At 31.9% G+C, this 27,126-nt stretch overlaps 1 protein-coding gene across 1 annotated transcript in view; it reads right to left on the reverse strand.

The window, feature by feature from the left end:
• The window catches only part of Lrt (Leucine-rich tendon-specific protein), a 94,100-nt gene that overhangs the window by 51,936 nt on the left and 15,038 nt on the right, over nucleotides 1-27,126 (reverse strand). The window lies entirely within an intron of this gene.

Here is a 27,126-nt window from a genome sequence, read left to right on the forward strand (position 1 = left end):
ATGAGGAACGACGCGGTTGAGAAAAAATCTATAGTAGTTTAACTCTTTTTCACGTATAGCAAGTTAGAGGGAACCTAGTGTTTAGATACTTCGTCCCTGTCCAATTTTCGGGATATTACGTGTTGAACGTCGGAGCTTAACGCTGCGCTTTCTCTACTACTACCAGAACGAGGTATTGAAATTAATTTAAATATAATCCTATAGTTTTCCTTCATTTTGAGGGGCGTCGTGGCGCACGGGCGCAAGTAAACAATACGGTGATGGGTTCGATTTCCACTCGAGGGGAATTAATTATTATTTATTAATACTCATTATCATTTTTCGCTCTGGTACCAAGGCAAAGCGGGGCGTTTAGTTCAATCACGCGATGCCTCAAAAATTCGACCGAAAGTGGGGAACGGAATATTACACTAGGTTCCCTCTACTTACCCTACTATACGGGATACAGCGTGAAGCGTGATTTTAATTTACTTTTAAGTTTAATTATAATCACTACACACAAATTAATTGAATACACGCCGAACGTACTATCTATTTCGATCCAGTAAGTCGGATTAAATAATAACGGTTCGCTTTTCAACGGGATTAGCAAAGGCACTTTGTTCATACATAGACTGCATACGAGTAGAGCTCTAAGATGTTCGAAACATGCAATATAACGATGTTATAACTTACAACGTGTATACTAAGTTCATTAAAATTGATATTTGCCTATATGGAACAGTGTATGGTAAAATAGTAAATTGTATGAGTTTAGGATACGACATTAAAGATAATATTTATAATGTATCTATGAGGTTGTAGATTTGATTCCTGTGCAAAGATATTTTTAGACTCATCGACAGTATTCTATATGGTAAGGTAGAAGAGTTCTTTTGGTTAAACACACAATTCCAGGAAATACTGGTTCGAATTCAAAAATTCTTGTTTTGTTGGATAGTCCATCTATCGATTTTCATCCTATAGATCACTATCCTCTATATTTAGAAATATAATAATATAAAGATTATTTAGAACAGGAACTTTTCGTGTTCCTGAAGTTTTCTAATTCAGTTCGTATATTAAATAAATATATCGTGTAGTTCAAGCGGGTAATGCCGCGGGAAAGTCTCTAGTATATCTATATAGATACAAATGTACGATATATAAAAGATAAGCATAAAATGAGAAATTCATATCTAATTTAGCAATTTTCTCTGTTTGTACTAACTATATGAGCAATTGCTCTCCCACTGCTACACCACAAACTCCTCAAATCATGTTTTAATATTTAAATATCACTAAAGTACAAACTAGAGGAATCAAATCTGGAATCTATATAATATTATATACATAACTCCCATATAGCGCCTGACCTATTTAGTTTTGCTTAACGAAATATATGCAATATTGCTATATTTAAACGTACAGGCGCTCACTGCTTTTAAAACTTACGTATATCGAAGTTTACTAGGCAACGCGTAGGCTTAATTTGGCTTATTTCGAAATATTATGATAAATAGAGATTGAAATTCAAAAACTTATAGTCTCTCTTCTTGCATTCATGCCTTTTCTTTACTTTTCATTGATATATTATTACATTAATTTTGTTTTAATAGATTTCTATTAATATCTAATGAATATTTCAAGTTACATATTTTCATGTTATGTAATGGATATGCTCCAAGTACATCGCCTGAGATGGTAAGACCACGTTGCGCGTATGGTCTTAAAATTCAAGATATTAAAGACCATCCACAGTAGATTGAGAAAAAAAACGCACAACAAACGCAGGGCCTAACGCCAGGTAGACTCACATATGAATTATATTTATTAACTAATAATGAAAAAAAATCTTAATAAATATAATTCCTTTATATCATATTAACTATAACTATAGCTAACATCACACCACCAGCATACGAACATGTCACCAGTAAAACAACAATATTTAATGTTTAACTGCAATTAGCGAATACTAATTGATATTTGCAGAATAAATCCACACACAACAAACTTTAAAATAAATGCCCATAAATTATAATTAATTATTAACGACAAAAATGATGTCAACATTCTATAATGAAGCGCAAAAAGCCTATTGAAGGTTCATTATTACTGGCTTAATTAAGCCCAATCATGTGTTACGGATATAACCATCAGATTACGTTATAAATTAAAACGATATTATGTCAGCTATTGTTGAAAAATATTTAAATTATTTAGCTGGTATATACAAGTATGTTATCAGTAACTGATAAGGAAAACAAAATATATAGTTTGAAATAATGGCGGGCCAGTCGTGGCGCAGGGACAAGTGTGAAACTGTAAATACGACTAGTTGTAAATTCGATCCCCACTCGAGGAAATGAAATATGTAATGAAATTTATGTTTTTATTTCTTAGCTCTGGTGTTGAGGCAATACGCAATGAAATCGTCGGAAAATGGAGAACGGAGTGTATTAACACTAGGTTCTCTCTGTCTTACCTGCTGTGTGCGGGATACAGCGTGAAGCTATATCTATCTAAATATAGTGGAGGTCTTCGACTCTAAACGCGATGGTCGTGGGATCGATTGTAAATCGTGAGAATATCGAGGCTTTATTTAAATAAACTATAGCAAAACTGGATATTAAGGCTTTCTTTAGATCCCTGAACGGTCGGTTCTCTTATTTTCCTGGTCTATTTAGAGAAACTACGGAGTTAAGTTCCAATATCTAAAAGGCAATGTCGTGACGAAAGCGAAGAATGAAATTATCTATGTTTGTCAATTAAGAAGAAAAAGATAAATCAATGTAACAAAAATATATAAGTAATTTCGATCATCGTAAAAGAATTAAATTGGAAATTGAAATTGCTCTTTGCAATTTACCTCCGAACAAACTAAACTAACGTTTCGTTAACATTTGAAAAGCGATTTTTTTTTAATTTTCACAAAAATCACCAATTGAATTTGTGAATTCGATGGAATGGCTGATGAGTATAAACAAACGATGTTTGCACTTCCAACGCCAGGCTCCTTGATTCACATTCAGGGAAAATTCTAAGTGATTTATGCGAAGAATATTATTAGGTTATTTCATACATTGGAAAGACGTACGGTAATCGTATTCGATATAATTCGATATATTGTTAGCGTGCTGAATGAAATGTTGAAGTTTTTTTTTGTTCTACAGGTACATTTACTATTATTATATTTTAATTTAATTAACAGCAAAATGAGGATATCATTGTAATAAGTAGGTTAAATTTGATCTTCTTTGTCCTTATTTCCATATTGCTCTATAACTACAAATATTTTCCTTTTTTATATAAATTCATACTGCTTTCAACTCTGAGAGTGATCTTGAGATGCCGTTTTTTTTAATAAATTATAATTTATAAATTAAAACAGCATCTCAAATTCGCTCTCAAGACCTGTCTTAGAGTAGAGAGTGGCTTATAAATACGGGCCCAGTACAGTATAGTATTGAGACACTACGTTCCCCAAGAAGTAGGCAGATCTCAACGTCGCGCTTGGTCTTCTTACCAGAGGAAGAAAATAAAAAATAATAATAATAATAAAGTTATAAATATAATGTTCATTTTAAGAAGAATAATTATAAATTACAATATTACAGGTTGATTGGCTGTAACGAATTGATTGGTCACACAGTCTACAATCGGGATTGACTTCTCAAAATGACCTCTAAACCTTGGAAAAGGTCACACGCATAAGTGACCCCAGTTCAATGTGAAAGTTGCTTTAATACAAGCAGTTTGCGTAAACGGTTGTAGTACCTCTGAACTCTTATGTCACTTATCGGCTTATTACCATAAAATACCACAAAACTTTAAAATATGAAATAAGAATATTTTTGTTTCTTAAGGTTAATAATAGCACCAAAACGTTATATTTCAAAATTAAATATTCTATTCTCATCCTGGTGGAAAGCAATCTTATGTAAAATTATTCCGATATATCCAAAATCTTTTGCGTTATACCTAATAGGTACCACTTGCGGCGTACAATCCCGCCAATTAAAAAGGGGAGCGGAGTATCTCAACACTAAATTTCCCTGCCTACGCTGCTATATTCGAGATACAACGTAAAGCTAAAAAACTACCTACTAAATAATTTATTACCATTATCACAATTGAAATCTCTTATTTCACTTCAATTTTCCAAACCAAACTTCAACTTCAAACTTCATTCTATTATACTCATATCCTATTGAATTAAAAGTAAATTTCAATGTTTAATATTCCACTAGGTATGTGAACTGAACTTCTTGGCGGGTCGTTACATTTCCAAAGGATCCGGATATTGCTGGAACGCGGTTAGATGCAGTTTTATTTTCATAGCCGACCTGATGAGATTCGTTCATAATGCACGGGTGGGATGGATTGAATAGTTTTGGTGGTTCCAAAAATGTAATAAGAAGACTTTACTTTATAAGAGTATTTATATTTATCTAAAAGAAAAGGAGAAAAACGGAAAAATGCATCATTTTTTTTACCTCCTCGCCAAATGCAGAAGACGCTTAAGAGATGAAAAAAATACTTAATTATGGTACGGAACTTTAAGACAACGGTAAAAGGCACCTATTAGAATCAATCAGTTACCTGTTTATATATAAGTAAATGTGATTCTAGTTAAAACAAACTGACAATCTTAACGTTGCATATATTAAAACTTATGACTACTATAAAAAAATTAACAGCACTACTTAATGAATTTTCAAATAAACATAATTATGTACATACATAATTAAAATATAATTTGTATTAAATTTTGATTACCTAATTGGCAACGAGTCTAAATAAATACTCAAAAGTTAAATTGGATTATGATATCGAATTAATTATTAATAATAATCCCTCCATTCAATTAACGAGGGTGTGAATTATTGTCGTCAGGCTGTCAGGTTCCTGCCCCCCTATGCGTCGAAATCAATGTTAAATTAGGGAGCCAAGAACGAATTAAACCCAAACATAAAAGGTTCCGTTATTGAGAATAATTTATATGTATACAGAATCGAACCCACAACGTTCGTTATATTCAAATACGCCATTGGACTTGATTTTTACAATATTTTAAATATAAAAAACAAAAATAAGTAAATAGTTCTCAGTTTTCGAGTTGGCACAAACATGTGAGTAAATTATCATACATGCAACCAAAACTTCTGAAGGACGGAAGGCGTACAATAGAAATGCCGTTAAAAATATTAATGTAAAATGAGAGCCAAGTTAAATGTTAATTAATGCGTCGTCACCGACAAAACAATGGGAGATCTATATGGGTGCCGAGTTCTGTGTGCACTCGGGATAAAAGTCAAGCGAAATTCGAAATTTCACTTTTAAATTTTTTAAGTACAGGTTCTGTTGAAATTGTTTTTATGAAAATTTAATAATTTTAACAATCTATGGCAAATTTTTAAGTTAATAGCCATATTCAAGATTCCGTTATATAATTCGCTGTTTTAATATCGTATTAATATATTTTTATAAATATTTAATCTACTACAAAAAAATCTTCCCATATAAAAATAAAACCAATTTTCCTATATCCAAGAAATTCACTAAGAAAACAGTTCATTGTTAGATACAGTTTTATGGTCTCCTATGGGAAAGTCGTGTCATTACCATTTAAACGATTACTCTAAGAACAATATTCTATTCGCGTGGGTTCCCATTGATTGCCTTTTATTTATAGTGTATGGGAAAACTTTATAGCGTCTACGGCCATACAAGGAGATAAATGTAACTGTTAAAATATTACTTCCGCCTAAAATCTACGTTCGTTGAGTTGTGGTGTCGCCAGCATTAGTTTCATTAAAACCTCATCTTAGACTGATGACTGTGGGTTCAAATCTCACTCTTCCTCGTTGTGATAGATGTGCGATGTTATACTACAGATCTCTTAGCTTAACAATTCGTTATCCTTCTTTTCAATTAAGAAAGAGAGAAAAAATTGTTAAATGTATTAAAATAAAAAAAAATGCTTCCTACTTTATCCCGTATGTAGTAAGGAAGACAGAGAAACCAAAGAGTCAAAACACTCCCTTCCACTTTCCGTCCAAATTCGATACTGCTGCGTATTAACTAGCGTGTTGAACTTAATGCAACCCTTTATTTACTAAAACAGGAAAATAAGCGAAAAATTCGACGACAAGGAAAAAAAAAAGGGGAATTAAAAAAAATCCTTCTGAGTGCGTATCGAACCTACGACCATAGCGTTTTATGTCAGACAACAAAAGACAGACAAAATTTAAAAGCTTTTCAATTGAGATTCAAAGGAGCACGTACATATCAATTACAATTAGTTATAGTCTGAGTTAAGAGCAAAGAAAATCACAAAAAAGCAAATAAATTTTAGTCTTCTAATTAATGAGTAAATAATCGGTAAAGATGAATCAAATCTAATTAGGACCAGACTAATTGTATTAGATACAAAAGTTACAATTACTATTGACAATGATACTATTGAAAAAGAAATAAGTTTTTCATATATATTTCATTTATAGAAAGTTTTCTCTTCATAAAGAGAAGAATTTTATTCTTCTTTCCATAGAAAGAAGAATAAAAAATATTAATATAAAGAAATTTGCATATCAAAATTTTATGTTTAAAATTTTAAGCACTCACCGCGCAATGCCTCCAAAATTCGACGGATAGTGGGGAACGGAGTGTCTTAACACTAAGCTTGCTCTGCCTACCTGCGGGAAACAGAGTAAAACCGGAAAAAATAGTTCTGCCTTGGTTGAGAATTTACGCGTATTAAACAGGAGATCCTTATCAATAATTTGATCACACTATTGTTTAAATACTGATAATCGTCACGCTACATAAATAGGAAATACTATGTTAAAATATTTATAGCACAAACTAGGCGAGAAGTATTTTATAATTTTATAAAATAAAATTAAGTATTTAATATACAGTTCTAAACGACTATAATTCACTACATTCATCAGTAATTAAAATAAAAAAAAACAAACAAAAATAATAATTGCATTTAAATAAAAAGAAAACCAGTTAATATTATAGGCTATTCTTTAAATACACAATGTCCTGCACAGTCCAAGTGCATCTACAAATCGGCAGTATTGTTCCACAAAAAGCTGCACCCAGCCGGATTCCCACATCGATGTGTCGTTGACATCGGATTGATTGGCGATACTTTTTTCCATTAATGCCGACCATTCCAGGATTCCAGGAGCGAAGGCTGCTAACGAAGCTCTTTGTTTATCGGATACCTTGGAAAATATAGCAAAAAGATCAACCTTTCAATGCCAAAATTGGATGTGAAATCAAAATTAATGTCGGATACGTAGCCATATGTAGAGAGGTTTTAACTTGGCTTTGTCTAAACATTTCTTATTCTGCCTTCGTGGTTTCTTTCAAACAATCTTTGATGTAAGCTTATATTTTTATGGTTTTTGTCCCTTGTAACTATTTTTATTTGATTGAAATATTATATAAGGGAACACTTGATTACCATAAAATTTTATTGCTGTTTATTTTTATATTTCCTCCGTTCCACACTTTCTCCCATATATGAGAAGGACGAGAGATAGAACCTTGTGTTAAGACACTCCGTTTTTCGGTCAAATCTAAATTTATCTTATAATTATCTATTCAAAAAAAATACTATATAAAACAAATATATATTCCCTTCATATAATATATTCTCTATTAAAAAGTTTGAAATCGAGTCTATTAACTGTGTGACGAGAGCGAGCAATGTAACTAACCACGTTAATTGTTAACAACGTCGAACGTCATTACTCTATGCGTTCATTGCAAAACGACAAGTAAATATTGCAATGAAATTGTAATAAAAATTATTCATAGAGAGAATTTCTGTTTTTAATAACATCTTTGATATTGCTAATTTGAAATATTATTAGTATGTGTATTGTTTCAGTATTGGCTTGAATATAAATGTTATTTGTTCTTTCGAAAATACAATTTAAGTGCATTTTAAATTAATTATAACCAATTTAACTACTTTTCATATGTAGTATAATATATAAAATAAATTTATAATTAGTATTTACAATTTATAAATGAAAGTGTAATTATTTATTATGTACAATTAAATTAATAATCACGTTGTATTTTGATGTGCTGAAATAAAAATTATGCAATTCACAGTGTTGTCAGTGTTATTTAACAATAATAAAATAATAAATTTAACGGAGAACATAGATAGAGAATATTCTCACTATATATTAAGCTTTAATCAAAAATATTGTGATGATTTAATATTGATGAATGAATGTTATTGATAAACGTCGATAAAGGATCATTAAAGGACTACAAAAGTAGTAAAATCCTCTGTCTGACATTGTCTATTTCTCCGCCTTCCGCGTGAATTCGAAGCATGTCGGGTATAAACGACGCGCTTTGCATTGCAGAACCAAAGAAATGAAAACAATTCATTTCTCCAAATGCAGATCGAACTTACAATCGTCGTATTTAAGCTTAGACACTACCAAGGCGCCGCAATGGTTTCCTAATACGATAATAGTGATACGATAATAACGAATTATTAAAACGAAATGCCTAACTACAGAACACCAAAAAGCGTTATTAAACTTTTTGATAGAAATTTAATATTCTTTCCACCACTAATTAAACTGTTCAGTTCGTTATGAAATTCAAATACATTATACGAGTACGTACACAGTACCTATACAGGAATAATGTGAACAATTTAACAGGGCTTAAAATTAAAATCCCAAAGAGCTTGCAAAATGTATTATTCAAGTAGGCTTTCATAAGCTCTTTTGAAACGTCAACATACCATTTAGTTCCCAGAACGTGGTACAGAGTACAGTACATATTAAACAAATATGTATATGACATACATTTTTTTAGCTTCAGCAAGCTTCAAGCATAGGGCCTAGTGTTAAAAAACTCCGCTGCTCACTTTTCGCAGAATTTTCTTTTCTTCTTCTGTCGTTCCTCGACACCAAAGCGACGAAATGAAAATATTAAATTTCCTTGAGTGGAAATCGAACTCACAACCTTTTGTGCCTCTGCATCAAGATAGGTTTTCAAATCTGGCCTTAATATTAATATTTTAAATACGTATACGTTTTTTAAAAGTTTTGTGAAGTAATTTCCATGAACCAATTATTTGTTATAATTAAAACTGCGTTAATTATTTCAGGTTTATTATGAGATTTAAAAATGTTACGTATTTTTATATCACAAATAATAATTTTAATATTTTCCCTATTTTTAGTTAAATTTAGATAAGATCTATGTAAAAAGCTAATCTGTGTAAATATCTAAATTAACTCATTACTTCTTTGTTAATTTCCCGAAACTTAACACCGCACACTATCTATTTAAAGTGGAAAATATATATTTTTTTATTTCTCCCAAGTAAAATCTGAACTATATAGATTCAATAAATATATTCAATTTTGCATCAATGGAATCTTAAATGTTTATACCAAATATTTCTATCAAAATAAAACATTGTAATATTCCACTAAATTACCACCTACATGTCACATACTCCACATCTTCACCGTTAAACAAATATCCTACTGGAAAGTGTATTTCTCAAACGATAAATATATTCACAGCAAAATAGCTATTATTACAAAGGTGAAAAATGCGATATTTCTTTGATTTTTTCTCGTTTTTTGGTGCTTCATCGGTAGCGACGCCCACGCACGCGTGGGCTATGGAAACTACGAACACAAGTATGCCATTGAGTGATATTTTAGAATGGTATTGCATTTATAAGAGGAAGCGACTGTGAATTTGTATGGCGGCATATGAATTCTTATTCCTTTTATTATAGCAGACGGAGCCTGGGAACCTAGTGTTCCTGTCTGTCTGTCCCCCAATTTCCTCCAAATTCAGGAGACATTGCATGTCGAGTGGCGGAGCTCAAAGCCGCTCTTTGATTCGTTACCAGAGCGAGGAACTGATGATATAAAATTTCCTCGAGTGAGAATGGAACCTACAACCTATCGCGTTTACAGTCACACGGTTATAACCTTGCTCCATAACTGCCCTCAAAATCATTATTTATTTGTTTTATAATATATCTATATATATAAAATCAAAAGGTCACTCACTCATCACGAAATCTCAGACACTACATGTGCTAAGAATCTTAAATTTTGCATAGGAGTTACTTATAGGACGTAGGTGCTCCCTAAGACGGGAATTTGCAATATTCGACTTCTAAGGGGTTGATTTTGGAGTTGAAATTTTGTATGAAACTTCGTTACTACAAATGCTAGGAGTCTCAAATTTTGCACGAGCGTCACTTATAGGCCGTAGGTACTCATGGAGAAAGACATTAATAGTAACGTAGCTCACGCAGGCGGAGCCGCGAGCGGGCCGCTAGTAATGTATATAATTTATATTAACAGCCAAGAACCGAACCCGTCTTTGTAAGGAGTACAAACAATGATATTTTTTCTGGCAAACCCGCAATAATGTGAAAATAAAAGAGACGTTTTGACATTCACGTCCCAAATATAAAATTTATTCATTTATTCATTGATTTAAAAAAAAAAAGCACTGTATATTTACTGTTAAACAAACAAAAACGTTTAATTTTCACATTTATTGAATTTAAAATATATAACCTCTCAAAACCAATAACAGCGAATGCTTATATTATAGCACTAAATAACAATTTATTATATTTGGAATTATAAATGGATTCTCTTTGAAAACCCATTGTAGAATCGCGACACCAAATATGGGTAAATTTCGCATAAAATTATTGTTATAAAACTGGTTTGGTACAAATATATATATGTTTAGTCTGTCTGTTCATCGATAGTCGTATAAAAAATCTTACCTTACTTGTTTCTTTAATAAGAATTACTGTTGCTACAGTTTTTAATTGACAGCCATTAAAGGGATGATGATTCGTACATGACTTACAACTTTTTATAACTAATATTATTATTTATTTTGTAGTTATAATTCTATATACTTTTGTATTATATTAGTTTTATTATATAAATATAAATTGTTATAATATATAACTAAAGTTTTATTTGAGGCCAATCGTGGCGACGCGTGTGACTGTGAAAGCGACAGGTTGTGGGTTTGATTTCCACTCGAGGAAGTGCAATATTTAATATTTTCATTTTTTTTCTTTCTCTCATTCACTCTAGTGTCGATGTAAAGCGCGGCGTTGATCAACACAAAATTCCTAAAGAATTCGGCGGAAAGCTGAGCAGAGTGTCTTAACACTAGACTCTCTCTGTCTACGCTGCTACATGAGCGATACAGCGTGAAGCGTGAAAATAATTATAATTATTAAACAAATGATCGCTTCTCCAAGGCTTAAACGATACTCGACCCACTCATCTCACGTCGTGCCAAGTATTTGTGTTATACTTTTTTCTTTATTTATCAGTACGTTTGAAAATGTCGCATACGGGGTTATTACAAGTATTTCACGATTATCCTTTAATAACATCTGATAAAGTCGGTGTGTTTAATTAAATATAATATCGATTAAAAGTATAATTTTACTTTAACGTAGTGCCTCCGTAATAAGCGGAAAGTGGGAAACGGAAGTCTTAATGAGAACAGAGTGTCTTAACACTAGTTATGAGGTTCTCTCTGTATAGCTACAAAGTAATAATATTTTTACTCATTATCTAAATATTGTATTTTGAAAATGTTAAAGTAAGCAAGTCAATATATATAGCAGAAATATTATGAAGGTTGTATTATAAAAGACCTCATAGTCAAAATATTACTTTAATCTTTTAATAATTTTCCTCCACAACGACACCGTCGTGGCACAGCGGCAAAGCATGTGACTACAAACGAGACAGATGTGGATTCGATTCCATTCTTTTTTTTTTTTTTTTATTGTTGATAGGCAAGCATTTGTCCGCTATCTCACCTGGTGGTAAGTGACGATGCGGACGAAGGTGGAGCATTCGCGTAATATGACAACGCGACGTTGAACTCCGGCGTTCTAAAATTGGACGGAATATAGAGAACGTAGAGTCTTAACGGGAATGGGATCTCTCTGTCCAGCTATATCCTGGAGCTGAAAAGAGCTTCGAACCTAACGTACCCAAGTTGTATTACACGTAGTAACAGAAAAATATTACACAAAAAACATCTATCATAAATTAAAATATGTTTTATATACATCTTGATACGCCCTCTTTAGCCTAAGTTATTAATGATAACAAGAATATAATACATCGTTAAGAAGCTGAGTTATTAACAATTTGTTATTAATAAACAAATTAACATGATAAATATGTATTAAGATTTAAATATTTATTCATCACTTTACCCCATAGTAACTACTGAATAAATTTCAATTATTTTTCCCTATTTAACATACGACAATTTGTGGTCATGTAAATTTTTTATTCAGCTAGAAAGTCAATCTATTATCCGTTTCCTGCTGGAATTCGAAACGAGTGGGTGGCGGATCTTAACGCCACGTTTTGTCATTATTAATATGCTCATTTGCTTACAAACAACTATAGCACATTAAATATAAAAATTAATTAAGTAATTAGTAAATAAGAAATATGTACAACAATAATTAATAAATTTTCTTTTTTAGCTTCACTCTGCATCCTGCATATAGTAGGATAGGCAAAAGGAACTTGGGAACCTAGTCTACAGACATTCCGTTACCTATTAAGGCACTTCCGTTCTCCACTTTCCGCCGAATTCTTGAAGCATTGCGTGTTGAGTGAAACTCAACGCCGCACTTTGATTCAATCAACACTAGAGCGAAGAAATATTTAATAAAAATCTTATTATGTTAAATATTTTATTTCCTCAAGTGGTAATCGAACCCACAACCTGTCGCATTTACAGTCACACTTTTGCTAATACATGTAACGGGAATGGATAAGTAAATATTTGTATAACAAATTCAAATTCTTTGAAATTTCTCACGACTATTATTTTAATAAATCATGAGATCAAATCATCGTGATAACGCCAGATTTCGTATGCTCATAAACGTAGGCTATACACGCCATTGTCTTAGGGTGGGCGGTATCTTTTAAATATGCTAAGTTAACCTTTTTAGTGTTGCGTAAGCCTCGTTTTAGCATATGTTGCCTTTAATATTTTAACTTAGGGCTATTTTTATATATAATAGATAATAGAAGATTAAAGATAAAAGAAATGAACATATAATGTTATTTAAATAGTGGTAAATATTACGATGTAGCTCTGCTCAAGAATTCGAAGGAAACTGGGAAACGTAAGTGTCTTAATAGGAAAGGAGTTTAACACTAGGTTCCCAGATTCCCTCTGCCTACCTTACTGTGTGTCGGATACAGTAGCTGAAAGCAGAAGATACAGAAAAATAAAACAACGTATCTATGAAGTAACCAGTATCTCGATTAAGAGTATTTAAATGTGATTGTGTGCATCATGAGTTAACTATTAATTTATTAAAAAAGGTTAAATATTATATTATTTAAAATACATTTTATATTTATTAAAAAATACATTTTAATTTATAAGTTTAAAAATCGCACCAAAACGCGTGGAACAAGTGACGTCACGTCTGAGTGTGCTGTCAATACCATGGCATACAAAAGCAAATGTCAATTTGTTTGTTTACCAGGGTGTGACGTCAATCACTCGGATTGGCGTTCAACACATCATGGTGGCTTATATTATATTTTATATTTTATTTTTTATAAATATTATAATTATTAATCCTACGTTTAATAACAAAATTCCACGAATCAAAAAGCAATGTCTCAAAAATTCCGAAGGTAGTTCAGCAGAGTGTCCTAATACAGGGGTCTACCTCGCCTACCCTGCAATGTGAGGAAAAGCGTGAAGCTGCTTTTTTTACAACAACTTTATACGTTATAAAAGAAAAATAAACAGCTTCAACTATTTCTTCTCACATAACGATCGCACTCGTCGTCACAAAACGACGCTACATTCTATTCAAATGCGTTCTAGTTTATGCTATTTCATTCAAATACAAGTTATCAAATTGCAGGAAGTGTCAGATTGCCGCATGCTTCGTTAACGTCTGTTCTAGCTTGTTTAGTAATATAACTGTTGAGTTTTTACCTTAGATGCTTTTAATTTTATTTTATGTAAAGTTACCATAGAGGCTATCAACTAATTAATAGTAATTAATATTTTCATTTCTTGGCTCTGGCTGGTACCAAAGGGAAAGCGCGGCGTTGTGTTCCGTTTTTCAACACGCAATGCCTCAAAAATTCGGCGGAAAGTGCGGAATGTTTTTCACTGTATTTTTTTATTATTTCCGCCATTTTACACGTATCCACTTCCGTGGAATGGCTGGAAGAGATTTCTGGAGGTAAGTCCACCATTATAAACCAAGTCTCATTTCTTGTGTATTTTGTGCAATAAAGAATACATAAAATTATATTTATATGTATTTAATAGATTTAATATGAAACACAAATATTAAGAGATATCTTCTTTTTAGGTACATTAGAAAATAAATATACTAGTACCAAGGAAATGGGCACACTTTGTGAATCACTAATACATTTTATTTTCTCATACGTTTTAAAAAAATTTACCGACTACAATAGAAACATTAGCCAACTCTACTGTAGTTCTTCTACTTCTAGTAAATATACCATATATACCAAATGTGGAAAATTCAATACTAGGTCACATCTGGTTCTATCGACGCTATGCCCACGGCTATTGTTTAGCCATTGTGGGCGTTAATCGAGTGTGGTCGGGGTTCGAATCACATGCACTCATGCAAATTAATAATTATTACACAGAGAGAGCACAGCCGCCGCTCGCCGCCCGCCATGAGTGTATCCAAATGAAAGCGATTTAATTATTGTTGTTTATGCTAATCTTAGTCATTGTAGCTTTAAATAAAGGATTTTTTATAACTTCTTCACACTACTTTTACACTGTCTACTAGTACAGTGTTAAGACACTCCGCTCCCCACTTTCATTTGAATTCTGGAGGCGTTGCGTGTTGTATGGCGAAACACAACGCCGCGCTACTAGACATAATATAATACTTACTAATTATAATAATTTCAATGTACTTTCTCTACTGTACTAATTAAAGTTTAGAATTATAAATATGCGTAGTTGAAATTTTTCATTTCGTTTAAATCTTCTTAAAAAATTATAAAATATTTGATATTTAAAAGAATTTCAGTACTTGTCGTCGTGTTTTAAATTCTATAACATCTTCATATTTGCATTAAGTTGTACTACGTCGGTCGTAAAACAAAGTTTATGGGGTTTTTCACAAACTCGCCCAACGGGATCTTGTATTTATCGTGGTTCCGTAGCACCACGGAAAACGTATTTGACTATCTAATTAACTTTCTTTATTATATTAATATTGTTGGTTGATACTTTCTATATTTCTATAGAATATTTCGAAAGAAAAGTTAGGAATTTTATTCATAACGTATGAAAAAGTATTTTATTTTTATTTTCTAAATAGATTTTAAATAAAAGATTCTATACAAACCAAGTTATTTCTAGTAAAATTTTAAAAAATATCTAATAGAAATGACAACAGATTTTACTTAAATTTGATTGCAAAAACAATAATTAATTACTAATCTAAACAAAACAGAAGATTTGGGCCTTTTTGTCTTATATTTTAAGGCAATTGTTAATGAAGCTATAATTATACTAATATTAGAAATCATTTCACTAATAAGAAATTCGTAGTAAAACTGAAGGCTGAGAATCAAAAATATATTTGAAGAGTCGTTTTACTAAATGAAGTAACCAATTTAAGTAACTACGTTAATTATCCTTAGATCATTTACAGAGAAAACCTCTTTAATTAAAGGTAAAGATGAACATATTAAAATGTTTACTTTAGATAGCGTCTTACTATAAACGCGACGCTGCATGGGTTCGATTCCCACCCGGAGCAATGATTTATTGAATGTCTCACACAAGACGTAATGTCTCAAAAATTAAGCAGAAATGGGGAATGAAGTGTCTCAACGGTTAACACAGCGTGGAGCTAAATAAATGTTTAATTTAATATGTTTAGTTAATCTTCTTCTTCCTGGCATTAATCCCGGCTATTACCGGGGTCTGCCTTCCTACTTAACCTACTCCACTTTGCACGATCTTTTGCGTCCTCGGTGGTTAGACCATTGGCTCTCATGTCCTGCATCACGACATCCAACCAGCGCTTCCTTGGGCGTCCGGGAGGTCGCGCCCCAGGAACTTGTATAGCAAGGCACTTGGCACAATATGTTTAGTTAATATAAAAATAAATTACTGTACACTCCATATGACTTAAATCATTAAAATATAAAAAAATCATATTCTTAAAGTTTTCAAATGATTAGTTTTCAATCATAGATATTATTTTCTAATAAATTACCTTAGCGCCGAAGTTATTTTTTTTTTCTCAAGAATACATCTGCTTGCCCTCATAACAGATACTCGTAGAACCAAATAACGTTTGATATTCCACTTTTTACCCAAATTCGAGACATTGTATATTGAGTGGCTGAACTTAACTGCGCTTTACCTTAGCAAATTACCTCGAGCGGGAATCGAATCTACAACTATCACGATTACCGACACTCAAATGAACTCATGCTATCTTATAATTAATAATTAGATTTCATTAACGTTTTCTCATTAAGACTCTCACTTATATTATATCTATACTTCAACATCTCTATTCTTATCTAAAACGATCTCCTGGCGATAACTAATTTACATTTAGTCAGTGGGTGCACGGTCATCCATCACTGTTGACATCGCTGTGTTGCGTTGATTTGGTTACAACACAACACTATTAGCGGTACGGTTTGTATCTAGGAAGCTTTGGAAGAATGGTGATATAAGATAAGATAAAAAAAAATTACATATTTTTTTTGAGTAAATCTTTTATTAATAGTACTTGGACAATTTGCTAAAGATATACAAAAACCCCTTAAATTAGCTTCGAATAGGGTAGAATAGGATGTTTCCTATGTAAATTGATGATATTATTTGAATCATTTTACTATTTATGCACTCGAAAAAATATTTTTGAAAACTTGATGTTGTGTCTGTCTGTTAAAATGTATTTAAAAAAAATACAAAACAAAAGATTTTATACTAATATTTATAAAATAAAGCTAAATAAACACTTTTTAAGTTCATTCATATAAAAGTAATAAAAAAACTTTTAAAACGTAAAATAATTTCAAGCAAAAGTCCCAACTAAACTACGTTTAAATAAGTAAACCCACTAGTTCCCACACCACACGAGTATATTTTAAAGTTATTTCACACTTTTAACATTTTACAATACAAGAGAGCAGAAGCATAAAGAATTTTACTATCTCCCTATACAAAGTCAAATATCAGGTTTTTAATTAAAATTTACGGTGGGCGTTAAAATATCATCCGTTGGACTACTTTCTTAAGCAGCTGATACGCATATATTAGATGCGGTTGAATGTTTATCTACGAGATTGGTGATAGGTAAGGAGCTCACTGAGCGTCAGCTATACAATGCTATAATGCTACTTCTTGAATTCTATTTGTTTTTACTGAAGACATGGTAAAAATTGTCAAGTAAGTTGTATTATAAACATTTAATATTATAAAACTTATATAAATTACAAAGATAGCTATGAAGCTGGCCGTGCCCCTTGGCATAATGACTATAAACGACTGGTAGTAGTTTCGATTCCCACTCGGAGGATATAAAATACTTGGCAAACAGGGAAAGCACCACTCAACAGGCTACCAGAAATCGGCGGAAAGGATAAATAGAAGTGTCTTAATGGGAATAGAGTGTCTTATCACTAAGGAAAAGAGAAGTGTCCTAATAGAAACAGAGTGTCTTACCACTATCCTGATATATGCGGGATACACCGTGAACCTAAAAAAAAAGATAGCTATAATACAGCGATATACCCCAGTTAGCTATGCAACTTTATACCGAGAATTGGGATGGGACTAAATAATAATTGATAGTCGTTATCAGATATGTGTACAAGTTAAATGGATTCGGAATGCTGTAAATTGTTTATAAGTGGGGATTTCACTTTGTTTATAACTTTAAACGGATATAGTGGCGTAATTATGTTTAATTTATATAATTTTCTTTTTATTTGATATTTTTAACTATTTCAATTTAAGTGTTTTGAGTGGATTTTAAATCAATGTTAGGATAATATTTTTTAATTTGGACTTTGGAGAAAGGATCTGATCTATTATTCATGTTTTATTGTCAAAACTATCGTGTAAGAAAGCCATTCGGACATAGAGCGGCGTTAAATTCCACCAACGCATTTATTTTAATGACAAAGCTTATGTCATGTCAGAAAAAAAAATGCAATTATAGATAATATTTATTTACCCAACAAAAAAAGGTTAAAATTTATATATATCCATTTATGTACTATCGTTAGTTCGATAAATATTAATAGAAAAATATAAAAATAAAAACATAATCCTCTTTGTTTTACTGAAAAATGTGTTTATTATAAATCCTTTAAAACTTTCCTAATTGAAATTAAAAAAATATGTTCATATATTTTTTGCATAATTTTTTATTCATAAAAAATAAAAATATCATTTGTTATTTATTGACTGGGATCCGGCCGTTGAATCCTGCATATACGAGTTTTCTTAATTAAACCTATATTAATGAATAATACATGATTAGTAGAACAGATTACACCTGGGTCACCTGGCCAAGAATCCTGCCGCAATCACCTTTAATTACATTTTTTCGTAACTCGTTTTTGAAGAAAATTGCACCAATACGTTTTTTATATGAATCACACATAATTTGAAAGATAATCCCATAAGGAATTGGAAAATTAAGGGTTGCCAGCTCTCAGTCTGCCGCAAGTCTAGGGTTGCCTGGTTTAAACATGTCACTAAATGTTAATAATTTGCACTCATGTGTTTTTTTAATGAATTATATATCAAAATAAAGCTTATTTTTTTCTGAACACTATAAAACAGGGTTGCCTGGAAAATTCCTGCCGCAAACAGGGGTTGCCAGCGTTTGAAATATTTTATTCCGGTTCCGTTTGACTATGAGAATAGACGATGAAATGCGCGGTCTGCCTTATGTTTTAAAGTAAAATATTATATAATAGAAGGTCAATCTTAAAATCAATGTTTATTCTAATTGTTCACCTGTTAAATGATGATTTTAATCATATTAAGTACACGCAGAAAACTATTTAAAGATCATGGGGCAGAAGAAATCATCCTTATTTTTAAAGTAAAATAATAATCCATAATATTGAGTCTTCGCAAAATTTATTTTATAAATAATGGTATTTAGTTAAATAACCCTTTTAAAACAACTAAATTATCTAATTAAGTAAATGTTTACAAATATCGATCTACTATAAGGTATTAATTACAACATGTTTCCTTAATATAATGAGAGGTAACAATTATCGCGGATATTTTTTTTATTAATTAAGAAAATGTGGAAAATTACATTACAATAAACAATCTCTCTCTCTCTTCGCCCTCTGCTTGTTTGATTTGACAACACCGTCCGTATCCGTAGAAAGAACTATGGCGCCCATTTTTTTGGTACGAATATTTACGTTTTTGCAAAGTAAATGAAAACTATTCAACTAATAAAAACTATTAAAAAATATAGATAAAAAAATGTCGCTAGCAAAAACTTCTCCGTCTATGCTGATAGTTTTTAAGGTATTTAGGTCTGAAAGAATTGTTCTTATAATTATAATTATAAGTACAATAAAGCGTAATCACTCACTAACGTCCCTAACTTAGTATAATCAAAACTGAGGCAACTCCCACGGCCACAATTGTCTACATTTTATTAAACTACTAGCGACCCTATTGCGGCTTCGCCCGCTTTTACTACTGGATTATTCATATAATGTATGTTTGCAAATCACTTAAGATAATGTGAAAATTAATTAAACCCTAATGCAACCCGCATTTTCGTAGGTTCAATAAGGATTTTCCAATTGTTTTACACAGCAAGGATTTTTTAGTAGGTACCGTAATTTTAAATCTGTGCTACTAATCTTTTCAAGTACTTATTAAAATATATTTAAATTACAATGTTTAGATAGTTAAATGACATTAAATAATACATTCAACTCGAATTATCCAATACGTGCAAACGCATCTAAATCTTCGTTGCTATAAAGGCAGGCGGGTTTTTTTTTTCGAGCTTGTGGTTAATGCTGAAGAGGGTATTCTGTCCCTGATGAAAAGCAAGCACTACGTGGCTGCCTGTGAGGAAAATTAAATAGAATGCATCAGCCGGGAATTGAACCTGGGCTGCCCGCGTGGCAGGCGAGCATTCTACCACTGAACCACCGATGCGTGTAAGGCAGGCGGGCGCAGCGGACTCGCTTGTATAAGCATAACGTCGCGAGGCGCGTTTCGCAGCAAGGATTTTTTGATATTGTAACAACTTCTAAAGTACTTATTAAAATGAAAAACAGAAAAGACAGTTTTGAACTACATTAAATGGCCAACGTAACTAATATACTTATTTATATGCTGAGAGTAAGGGATAAGTGAAACTTGACTCGATACAGTTGATGTGTGAACGGCGTGATGTGTCAATAATTAAATGCGTTTTTCTCTAAAACTATTCGCAATTTCGAAATAGTTTAAAAAGCAAATTTTATCTTCGTTTAACGTAGAAATTTAATAAAGTATTTTAAAGGATAAGGATTAATACCATTATAGAGAAATATCCCTCACAATAAAAAATATATTGAAATTACTATTTTTAGACAGAAAAATGATCACTACACGTTATACTTAAAAGATACGAATATGCCATCGCGGACTTTTTTGTAGATCTTATTAAGCGGAACAATACTCCAGTACATTTTTTTCATGTAGTATTTACCATAAAAGCAGCGCATGCGCCAAAGTGTCTCAGCGGGTAGGACTTTATACACATTTATCGTATTTATGTTAATTTACATAAGAATGTACAAATAATAAACTATATATAAACCTTCCCTGAGAAATACTCGACCTAATGGAGAAAACCGCATCCAAATCCGTTGGGTGGTTTAGAAGAAGAAGAGTTAGAAAGTTCAGACAGACACAAAAAGCGACTTTGTTTTATAAGATATAGGATATAATATTAAATATTAAAGTATACTTACGTTTTGCATTAGAAAATAATTAAAAAATACTTCTTTATATTTTTGTTTTAAAACAATGAACTTTTTGTAATACTGTAAATGATAACTGTGCATTGTGTCACTATTTAAAAAAATGTCACTGTATTTAAAATTCATTTTTTGGCGAAACAATAACATAATTTTACACTTTTGGAGAGATTCCTTGTTAAATTCTATCACATTTTCACTCCTGCCGCACAAAAAACACATCTTCATTTTTGTCAAGTAAAAACGTCTTTGCTCCAAAACGAAAGGTAAGTAACTAAGTAATATGCTCAAAACAACTCATTTGGCCATCTGCACTTTCATTGCATTTAGAAACAATACATCTTCGAAAATAATTTTATTGCATTTGGTTTGCTTTGTATCGCGCCGCAAAATGTTTATCTATAGTAAAAAATAGCCAACTAATTGATATTTGCCGACTCTTGGTCATAAACCGTAAATAGCGTTTATTAGTCGGCATTACTGTCGGATTTTCTTCGAATTTATTTTGCTAACTTAGTTTTGTTTATTATAATTCTATTATATATATTTCTTTCCTATGCAAATTATTAAAAATTGCGTGAGAAAAAAATAATTGCGGCAAGCCTTGTCAAATCAAACAAGTAGAGGACGAAGAGAGAGAGTTCATTGAAATGTATTTTTCAATATAATTAATAAAAAAAATATCCGCAATAATGGTCACCCTTCATTATATTAAGGGAACATGATGTATATGTATTAATAGTTTATAGTAGATCAATATTTGTAAACATTTATTTAACTAGATAATTTAATTGTTTCAAAATGGTAATTTAAATTAATAAATAAATATTAGTATTTAGAAAATAGATTTTGCAAAGACTCAATATTATAGATTCATTATTTTACTTTAAAAATAAGGATGATTTCTTCTGCCCCATGATCTTTAAATAGTTTTCTGCGTGTACTTAATATGATTAAAATCATCATTTAACAGGTGAACAATTAGAATAAACATTGATTTTAAGATTGACCTTCTATTATATAATATTTTACTTTAAAACATAAGGCAGACCGCGCATTTCATCGTCTATTCTCATAGTCAAACGGAACCGGAATAAAATATTTCAAACGCTGGCAACCCCTGTTTGCGGCAGGAATTTTCCAGGCAACCCTGTTTTATAGTGTTCAGAAAAAAATAAGCTTTATTTTGATATATAATTCATTAAAAAAACACATGAGTGCAAATTGTTAACATTTAGTGACATGTTTAAACCAGGCAACCCTAGACTTGCGGCAGACTGAGAGCTGGCAACCCTTAATTTTCCAATTCCTTATGGGATTATCTTTCAAATGATGTGCGATTCATATAAAAAACGTATTGGTGCAATTTTCTCCAAAAACGAGTTACGAAAAAATGTAATTAAAGGTGATTGCGGCAGGATTCTTCCAGGCAACCCAGGTGTAATCTGTTCTACTAATCATGTATTATTCATTAATATAGGTTTAATTAAGAAAACTCGTATATGCAGGATTCAACGGCCGGATCTCAGGGTATTAGTATTTCTAGGTTTTACACTGCTTTTAATTTATACGATGAATCAACTGGTGACTCATTTTGTGGTGATTCCACATAGGAAACCCACGCGAGCGGACCATGAAATTTTTTAACGATAGGTATAATTTATTATATCGATTTTTTATCTATATATCGATATTTATATCATCATCACATCACAGCCATCTTTTGTCCACTGCAGATAAGTTTTTAAATATTTATAATAAAGATATTAGTCGGTTAGACAAATTAAAAAAAACCATTTTTGTAACGTATGCATTCATTTTGTATGAAATTAACAGTAATTAGAAAACAGCTTCACGCTTCACGCAGCTTCACGCTGTATCCCACACACAGTGTCTTCTAGGTTTCTTTTGCCCATACAGCATAAAGCTCCATCTTAAATATTATGTTTATATTCCTAAAATATATTTTTTGGTAAAAAGTTTTCAAATACCAATAAAAAATCATATTTCTTGACTCATCTTCAATAGCTTCTAATATTTCGAAGACACAACTTAAATTCAGTGTATACGAGTATGTTCGTCCACAATGATACATTTATAGCGGTATAACAAAATATCGAGACAGTATTGCATAAAATTCAAATATAAAGTGTACATTCTTGCAGCAATCAGTTATAACTTTTGTTTTGTATTTTAAAATGTTATTTTCCACTAAAGCAAGGACTATAAGAAAAAAAATATTTAGCGTATATTTGTTATATTTTTTCTGATATTCCGTTACTCCAATGTAACAATTGTTTTGTTTTCATAAAGTAAAAAGTAAAAATAAAAATCGAATCGGAAAATATACCTGACCAGGATATATGGTATATTTCAAAACTCAATTCAATCCTTCACTTAATCCATTTTCAATTTCGTTATACAAAATTAGCATTTATCTACGCGTACAATTTTAGCAATATTTGCCAGAGTTTTTTTTTTACAGAATACTCATTTGTTTTACTCAAATGGGAATCGAACAGGCTGTCACATTTACAGTCACACACTTCTGCCCCTGTGCAACAACTGGCCTAGGCTAGGATTTTATTATGAGAATGAATTGAAATAAATTAACCACACGGCGTTTCATAAGACTAAAATCTGAAAACAATCAGAGTTCTCATTAGATTTTCTTTGTATTTCTATTCAAATAGTCTTTACAAACAGAGAATGCGTAAAGACTACAATACAAACACAGCACTACTATAGAAACTCACGCAACGGAACATTACGTCGATATAAAAAAAACAGATGAGAATTTCCAATTGAACTGCGAAGAATAAAACCAGTAACAAGAGAGAATGGCGTTTATGTACGCGTACGGGTCAGGCCTTACCGATGCTGCTAAACAATGGGCCATCCGGTAACCCCGATATGGGCTAGCGACACATTTGATGGGATCGTTTAGAATATTCAATGCAACTGCAGTACAAAACGTGCATTTATTTAGTGGTTTTTTTTTTTATATAATATAAATTATGTTAAAAAAATGTCATATTTGGCTTTATTAAAATCTAAAAAGGAAAAGGAATATATGGACCGTTTATTTTGAAAGTGGTGTAAGTCCATTTTTGAGAAAAATGAGCTATCACGTAATTCATGCTTAATTTAATGTAATTTTTTTTATATATAACTAGTCCGTGTTTAATTTCTCTAAAAAAACCCATATTTTGAACAACTTAAAATCGGTCGGTAAATGAAATTGCATCATCATCGACATACTAACCTTTAATTTTCTCGAAACAAAAGAAAATGGACTTACACCACTTTCAAAATAAACGGTCCATATATTGTTTTGTTTTAAATAGTTTAGAATGAGTAAACGCTGATTAAACAATAATTTAATTTCTTCGCTCTGGTCACAAGGCAAAATTCGCTGAATATTGGAGAACGGGGTGTCTTAACGCTAGCTCTCTTTGCGTCCCTGCTATATGCGGGATACAGAGTCTAGCTGAAAAGAAAGTTTTAAAAAATCACTACTGTTTCTGAGAAAGTATTATACAAAATTTCAAAAACAGGCAAATGCAAACGAACGCAACGTGGCTTACGGCTGTGTTGCGTCGATAGTACTTCGCGGCGTAGAGCCGTAAAAGATACGACCAGAAGACGTGTGTTTATTATGATAATGAGCACTCATTCCTAAGTAACCTACTTTCAGCTCACGCGTAACTTTAAGTAAGTGTTATGCAAATGAGGATATTTACTTTTTTTTTCTTATTCACGTGGTATCCCGCAAGTTACAGGTATGGCAGAGGGAGTCTAGTGTTAAGACACTCCGCTCCCCATTTTCTGATGAATTCTGGAGGCACAACGCCTAAGTTTTGAGTGGTGAAAGTGAGAGACGATCCTACAACCCGTCGCATTTACAGACTGACCTCTCAAAATTTACATAAAAAACATGTCCAAAAATGTACAAATTAGCTCAAACGTAATTAATTTAAATGCTGTATATTATTAGAGACATTATGCCACGAGAGGCAAAAACCGTAACGTGATGATATGCGCGGGTTAAACATCCTCGCGTTCCTCGTACGGCCGTATCTAGAGGACGCATCGAATTCCAACATAAATAATTGTTCCAAGGATATCTTGCGTTTTGGAACTCTAAATAACTCGATGAGGGGACCTGACATCGCCGTGGACTTGACAAACTACCTTGAGTAATAAATTATTTTTTGTCAATTTTTTTGGGAACACTATGGTTTTGCTTAAAGTATGTACAATTATCGTAATTGATCTTTGGAATTATATAAGAATGACAAAATTATTTGTTATTGATATCTGAAACTATTCTTGATTTTTTAAATATTTTAACATAATTTTATTCTTTTTGTGAGCTAGCATATCAAAAATTATAGACCGATTATTTCTTAACATCCGCTACTGGTTGATAGCGATAGACTTTACTCTGTCTCACGCATATAGCAAAGTAAGCCGAACATATCGTCCCTTTTTTCCAGAGCAGGCAAAAAGAAATAATTCATTTTCTGAGTGTTAATTGAACTCACAACCGTCGTATTTACAGTCAGACGCTGTGCCGTTGTGCCAGAATGGCTTCAGCAAACGAGGTATAAAATCTCGACTCGAAAGACTCGAAAAGTATAATAAAAGCTCTGTTATATACTTGAAAATCATCAGTTCTAATAATTATAATTCGAGAAATCCACTTAATACAAGGGTTATCCCTAAAATTTTAATAGGCCATACTTCATACATACTCGCAAACTTGTTGGAATACTAAACTGGCTTATGTAATATATCCTTTGTTACGATAATGAGCGCTTTATCAAAGCATACTTAAAAGATGGGGTTCCTAATTAACGGGTGATCTTTGCCACTTTTGAAATATTATTAGCGTTTAAATTTAATAAACCCCTTTGTAAATCTACTTATTTATATAACAGTGTTTGATGAGGCCAGTCGTGGCGCAGGGGCGACTGTAAGCGCGGTTCGGGTTCGGGTTCGATTCCCACTTGGGTAAATTAAATATTTAATACTTTCATTTTCTTCGCTCTGGTGTCTAAGCACAGCGGCGTTAAGTTCAGCCTCTTAACGCGCAATGCCTCCAGAATTCGCCGGAAAATAGGGGAACGGAGTGTCTTAGCACTACGTTCCCTCTGCCTATTCTGCTGTGTGCGGAATACAGTGTAAAACTTTAAAAAAATCTTTAGAAGGGGTTCTACAATCAGAACGAACTGCTCTAAGATGACGTGAAATTACTAATATCTACAACATTAATAGGACAAGGTGGTTTTATAACTATTATCACCTAGATGTTCGCTAGTTGCGGTCTCGCTCGAGTTCTATTTCTAACTAGCGGACGCGCGCAACTTCGCTTGCGTAATTAGGGGTGAATTCTAATAAACCACGAAACATGTGTTCAATGAAATATTTTTAAGAGTTTAAATTTCAAATTTTATAAAAATCGGTGGCGATTTAAGGATTTTTCCATACAAACTTTCAACCCCTTATTTGCACCCTTAGGGGGTGAACTCTAGAAAACCATGAAATATCCTATCCTATATCTTATAAAACAAAGTCGCTTTTCGTGTCTGTCTGAACTTTCTAACTCTTCTTCTTCTAAACCACCCAACGGATTTTTATGCGGTTTTCACCATTAGGTCGAGTGTTTCTCAGGGAAGGTTTATATATAGTTTATTATTTGTACATTCTTATGTAAATTAACATAAATACGATAAATGTGTATAAAGTCCTACCCGTTGAGACACTTTCGCGCATGCGCTGCTTTAATGGTAAATACTACATGAAAAAAATATACTGGAGTATTGTTCCTCTTAATAAGATCTACAAAAAAGTCCGCGACAGCATATTTTTATCTTTTAAGGATAACGTGTAGTGATCATATTTCTGTCTAAAAATAGTGATTTCAATATATTTTTTATTGTGAGGGATATTTTTCCATAATAGTATTAATTCTTATCCTTTAAAATACTTTATTAATTTTCTACGTTAAACGAAGATAAAATTTGCTGTT

Source organism: Heliconius melpomene, chromosome 10 (genome assembly GCF_056956725.1).
Source record: "Heliconius melpomene rosina isolate 202511_hmr_F chromosome 10, ASM5695672v1, whole genome shotgun sequence".
Classification (NCBI taxonomy): Eukaryota; Metazoa; Arthropoda; class Insecta; order Lepidoptera; family Nymphalidae; genus Heliconius; species Heliconius melpomene.